Genomic DNA, 6515 nt, shown 5'->3' on the forward strand with positions numbered 1-6515 from the left:
CCACCAGCATCTAGCAAGAAGTTGATTTTTATCATCTTTAATTTACAGATGGAGAAACAGAGACACTGATTGCTCACAGAGCTGATCCTGGAGCCCTTGGGCAAATGCCAAAGCTGAGATTGGAACTCAGGTCAGTTTGACCCCACAGCCTTTGTCCCATAGCCTCAGTGTACTTCATGTGGCTGAAAAGCAAAAACATCTGGAGAGCAAAGGTGTTCCTGAGTCCTAGTGGCTCTGATGGTGTCTCTAGATAGTAGCTTGCTAGAAGCAGCAGTTTTCTTCTACCTGGCCAAAGCTCCCCCATTTCCTGGGCACCAGACTTGGGGGTCAGATAATCTCTGGTTCCCTCTACTCCTGGCCACCTTCACTTTGAACTTCTGGATGGCCGAGAGGCCAGCTGCAGTGGCTCTTGAAGGCTGCCCCACAAACCTCATCCCAGGATCCTTCTAGCATCCCAGAGCCCCTGGCACCTTACAGTAGTCTGCAGTATCCTGCAGGGCCAGCTGACCCTTGCTGACCCCAGACAGGCAGCCTTTGGTGGGTGGCAGCCTCCCAGGAGCAGAAATCCTGTTTTCCTTCCTGTTTCCTTGGGGGAGAGGGGACTGGATGGGTCTGGCATCCTTCAGCACAATTGCAGAGGAGAAAAGACTGATTTAAAAGGCTGCCTCATTCTCCCCTTAGTCATTTCATTCCCAGCTACAGTTAGGCCAGCTCTTGTGCGGTTCTGCCACATCTGGCTTTTGCCTCCTAGAGAAGAATTAGCCCTTAGGCCCTGCAGAAGCTGCCTGGCTCTTCCCAAACCTACTTCGGACAATTCCCAAGAGCAGACCCTCTGGATTGCAGTCCTTTTGGTTGAGACAAAATTAATCTACCACAAGGGAAATATCATGCATGGAAGGAGCTCACCCTTGAAGCTGATAACATAGGAAACCCCCCACATACACATATACTTGTACCAGGACATAAATATATATGTGTGTGAATATATATGAATATATCACCCTTAAAATTGATAATGTAAATAAATACACACATATATATATATATATACTAGTTCATATATATGAATGTGAATATAGATATATCAACCACAAATCTGATACTTTATATCAATTTCTTCCTTCTTTCTCTCCTCCTCTTCCATCTCCATTCCTCCTCCTTCTCCTCCTCATTCTTTTCTTTCCTCACTTCTCTCCCCTCTTCTTATCTGTAATTGTATTATTCTTTTGGGGATTACTGTATACTCAAAGCCTCAGGGATATTAGGCAAGCAGTTTATCCCTGAGCTACATTCCCAGACCCTGTGGACTGGGGATTCTTTATTTTTTGTGCCAGTACTGAGGCTTGAACTTGAGGCCTGGTGCTGTCCTTTAGCTTTTTCACTCAAGGCTGATGCTGTTGATACTTGAACCACAGCTTTACTCTTCTAACTTTTCCCTAGTTAAAGATAAAAGTATCACAGAGTTTCCTGCCCAAGCTGACTTTGAACTAGGATCCCCAGTAGCTCAATAGCTCCTGAGTAGCTAATATGAGCCACCAGGGCCTGGACAGGATATTTTTATTTAATACTCACAATGACTCTAAGACTTATTATTCATTTTCTTTTTAGAGATAAGAAAACTGAAATCAGAGTCTAATCATTAGTCAGTGGTGTAGCTGGGATCTGAACCCAGCCTTCGTTTGCTTAAGAATTTTTTTCACCTATTTTTTTATGACAGTAGTGGGGCTTAAACTCGGACCTGTGCACTGTTCCTGAGCTTTTTCACTCAAGGCTAGCATTCTCCCACTTTGAGCACAGTGCCACTTATGCTTTTCTGGTGGTTAATTTGAAGTAAGAGTCACATGGACTTTCTTACCTAGCTGGCTTTGAACCACAATTCTCACATCTCAGTTTCCTGAGTAGCTAGGATTACCAGTGATTGGCCTCACACTTTGTTTATATTTTATTTCATTTTTCATTATTATTCTCATGCTTGATTGGTTTGGCCATCTGCCTCTCAGGTAAAGTTGGCATTTCCTGAAATTTTGAAACTGCTCCAGGCAGTGCTAGTGTAATAAACCATGTCTAGTAACCTGGTTCAGGCTTTTCTTTAAGCCCCTAATTGGCTGCTAGTCAGCACCTACTTTTCCTATCCAACTCCTCTGATCAGTGGATGCTTTTATGCCCATGAATCACTGTGAGGTCCATCTCATTATAGCAGTTCTCCTACTTTCCCCTTACCTATCAAAAACTCTCATTCCTTTCATATTTGTCATTTAAGCTACGAATTTATATGCTTCCTTTTGTCCTTTTTTTTTTTCTTTTTTTTCTTGTGCTAGTCCTGGGGTTTGAACTCAGGGCTTAGGTGTTATCCATGAGCTTTTTTTTTTTTTTTTTTCCTCAAGGCTAGCTCTCTACCACCTGAGTCCCCATTCCATTTCTGGCTTTTTTAATTGAAGGTAAAATTCTCACAGACTTTCCTGCCTGGCTTGGTCTCAAATGGTGATCCTCAGATCAGTCTTCTGAGTAGCGAGGATTATAGGTGTCAACCACTAGCATCCAGCTCCCTTTGTCTTTTGCTGTTAAGATCTTACCTGATCTTCCTATTATAACCTTATCATACCAGAAAAAATTCCATTCAAACTGCCCATCCCTATTCATACCAGGATGACCCTGATAAATAAATTGAACTCTGGCGCCTTCTCTGCCCACTCTGTTATCTCTAATGTTTCTCTGGTCTGATCTTTCTTGCCCTCCTCTGTCTCTGGTGTTTCTATCACTGCTTTCTTTCCCTGAGCTGATGCCACAAAACCACCCAACACATGTAAGTGTGACTGCCTGGAAAATGTAACCTTCAAAAGCCTGAAGTTGAGTGACAGCAAACAGAACCTTAGAGACCCAGATGTCACCTAGAGCTTATAGGGACTCAGCAGCAGAAAGTTGGGTACACAGCGAGATGAGAGAGAGAGAGAGACGGGTGAGAATGATCAAAAGAAATGAACTGGAGGGAGAACAGGAAAATGGAGTAAGTGATACTGATTTGGCTAGGCCAAAAGAATCCTTGCCTGTCAGCGTGGGAAGGCCTTCAGAGATCAGCCAGTGTAGGAGTGGCACAAAGTCCAGAGCTAATGTGGAATGATGAGCAGCCGCTGTCTTGAGTGCCTCCTGAGACGAGAATTGCAGTTGTTGACTAGCAATGTCTACTATAGCCATTGGATCAGAAAGAGTGGCTTGTGTGCTAGAATCCCTCTCTGCTAGCAATTGCCTAGCAATTACCAGTTCTGGGGTTTAAACTCAGGATCTGAGTGCTGTCTCTGAGTCTTTGTGTTCAAAGCTAATCACTCTACCATTTGGTCCATAGCTTTTTGTGGTTAATTGGTGATAAAGGTCACTGACTTTCCTGCTTGGAGCTGGCTTCAAACTGTGATCCTCAGCTCTCAGCCTCTTGAGGGCTGGAATTACAGGCATGAGCCACTGGGCCCAATGTCCTGGCTGAGTTTGCAAGTTCTTTATTGCAAAGCAACTGAGGAGCTCAGTAGAGAAGGTTTTGTCTAGGGTTTACACAGTGAGTTGCAGACAGATCTCAAGCTGCTTGCTATCCCTGAAAACCCAAGTGGAGTTTCAAAACTAGAGACAGTCAACAGACTCAGGGAGAGTGGGAAGTTGGGAAGTCCCATGTGGGGGAATACCAGTAAAGGCACAGGTGATGGAAGATGTGGGGCAGATGGTGGGCGTGTCACAGACTGGACTGTGGCAAATGCTCTGTTTTCACTGAATGGTTAGCTAACTGGATCTGCCCAGCACTCAGTACCTCTATCATCCTCTTTCACCCAACCTTGACTTCCCCCCACCCCCAATGATGAAAAGGTGAATCCACCAAGGAAGGCCTTAGTTTTCTTCAGAGAGTGAGAAAGCACTGAGAGGGAGAGGAAAGGCAGGGAGAATGGGTCTAAGGAGGGGTGGCAGCCACAGGGGTAGAGGCTTTGACCTGCATGGCCAGAGACTGCAGTAAGGGGGGGCACCTGAAAGAAGGCAGCAATTAGGAGCTGATAGCTGAGCTGGAGGTGAGCAGGGAACACCTGCATGGTTTGGCCTGGGGGCCAAAGGAGAAGAAAGAACCTCCAGGTGAAGGAAGCTGCAGAGCAGGGATAATGACACCCTGACAAGGCATCAGGAGCTTGGAGTCCAGCCCAGCCAGGCTGTAGGCACAGCAAAGCCATCAGTAAGCCACCATGTACCACCCAGAGGCTGAGAATTCAGGCAGGAGGGGAAGGGACAGAGATGGTCCAGGCTCTGCACAGCTTTGGAAGTTTGTCGTGAGTTTCTGCCTTTCTCTTTTTCTGTCTCTGGGAACCCCTTCGTACTGAATCATCCATCCAGTGGCTGCTAGGAAAAGAAACTGGGTTATCAGGCTGTCCCAAGAGCAGAGACTCAACGTGTACCTCATACCCAGTTTTCCACGTGAGAAAACAGACCCAGAGAGGTAAAAATGGCTCCAGAGTCAGTACATGGATTGGACATGTGTTTGTTGCCTCACCCTGAGCTTCTGGTGAGCATTACCACACCCCCTGCTTTCTCCCTTCCCCCCTGCCTCCGACACATCTTCATCCCTGCCGAGGAGTCACCCCTTTCCAGGGTCTGTTTACAGAGGACTGCAATCTTAACCTTCCTTACCCCAAGATCTAAGCTGGGGACATCTGACTGGGATTTGGTCAATCTGTGCTTTCATCTTCAGGCCACAATGACTGGACAGAACTAGATTATCAGCCCTTGATAATCAGGAAAGTCTGCTTTCTTTCTGTGGGTTTGCTACATTGGAAGGTGCAGGCCTGGGGCTACTTAAAGCATTTGGAGTGGGACTATCAGAGAGTAAAGCAAAGGAGAGTGGACCCAAGTGAGAGAGAGTCAAGTGCCAGATGACATTGCCTGAGTCTCTCGATCCAGCTGGCCTGAAGTCTATCCTTGAGCTTTCAGCATAAAAAGCTTATACCAGTTGGATTTCTGTCATTTACATTTACGAGATTCTAAGTCAGTTAGAAAAACAGATGGAGCGATATCTCTCTCCATCCAGAGGCAGAAACAACTGCAAGCATGAGGACCTGGTGATGGGAGGGCATAGTGTGTGTGGAGAGGAGTCCATTATGATCATTGAGCAGACATCTGGGAGTGAAACAGGAATACCAAAATTCACTGGGAAGAACACAGAGCAGAACAATCCAGGACTGGTACAAACACTGGCTCTATGCTGGCTATCAGTCTGTCAACATCTCAACCATAGTCAAGCCCTAATCGGCGCAGGATGTGGTCTCCATGGGGACTGGGAGGAAGATAGATCGGTTGGAATTTGTCTGGAGAATCAACATCCAACGGATGTTCCTAACTAACAGCTCTCATGAGGTCAACTTTATTCTAAGGCCCATCTTTAGAGATGAATGAACAAACCACTGCTTCTCTCATGCTTGGACTCTTTCCTCCACTCCACCCTTTCCTTATCAGATGTCCCCAGATCTCATCTAACTACAGTGTACGAAACTGAGTGATAAACAGGAGACGGAAGGAAGAAAGAACTAAGCAGACTAGGTTGCTCAGCTATACATGTCATGGGATGCAACCCCTGAGGGTGACCTCTAAACCCCTCATTCTCTAGGAGCCACACACTTCCCCACCTCCTGGGGCCCCCACCACAGCTTAGTCTGATACTGTGGGAGGTGCCAGGCAGGGAAGGGAATGATGCAAGGAAGTCATGCCTGGCATTGATAAGAAACTCCCTTCCTTGTTCCAGGCACTGCGAAATTTGTGCTGGCTGGGGATCCTCAGAGAGAGTCTTGGCCTGAAGAAAGAGAGGGTAACAGCTCTGGTCATAGTGTCCAGAAGCGGTCTTCCTCTTCCCCGCCTTTTCTCACTTCCTTTCCCTGGGAAATAATCCATACCATGGAAAACATTAACTATGTAAATAAAATACATGTGTAATATACTTGTGTGTATGTAAATGTATATATATCAAAATTCAAGGTATTATAAACTCCTTCTTCATATAGAGTGCTTTTCTGGCCAGCAAAGTGAGTTGTGGCTCACCTTTTCCTAGAACTACATGGTGATCTAGTTTTGTTCATTTACTCCCTTGGATAGGCATTTAGGTTATATCTGATTTTTTTTAATAGCAAAAAAGAATATCTAATAGATATCCATGAGGCTTTCTTGATTATTTATTCCTAGAAGTGAAGATCCAAGAGATACAAAATATATAGGAATTTTTCATTTTGAGAGAATCTAAATGGAGGTATGGCTCAACTCTAGTACCACAAGAAAAGAAAGAAGGAAGGAAGGAAGGGAAGGCAGGCAGGCAGGAAAAAAGGAAGAAAGGAAGGAAATACTCTGCCAAGTTAAAGTGCAGACCTTTTTCCTGTGAAGTATCCTTCCCTATCCCTGGCACTGAATCAAAGATAAAAGATATCCAAGTAGAAAGATGGCTTCTCATTGAGACATAGTCAGATTCTTCCTAGGTGACACCAGTTATGTCACTTAACCTCTCTGAG

The sequence above is a fragment of the Megascapheus bottae genome, chromosome 4, assembly GCF_031878675.1.
Source record: "Megascapheus bottae isolate mThoBot1 chromosome 4, mThoBot2.hap1, whole genome shotgun sequence".
In the NCBI taxonomy this organism is placed as follows: domain Eukaryota; kingdom Metazoa; phylum Chordata; class Mammalia; order Rodentia; family Geomyidae; genus Megascapheus; species Megascapheus bottae.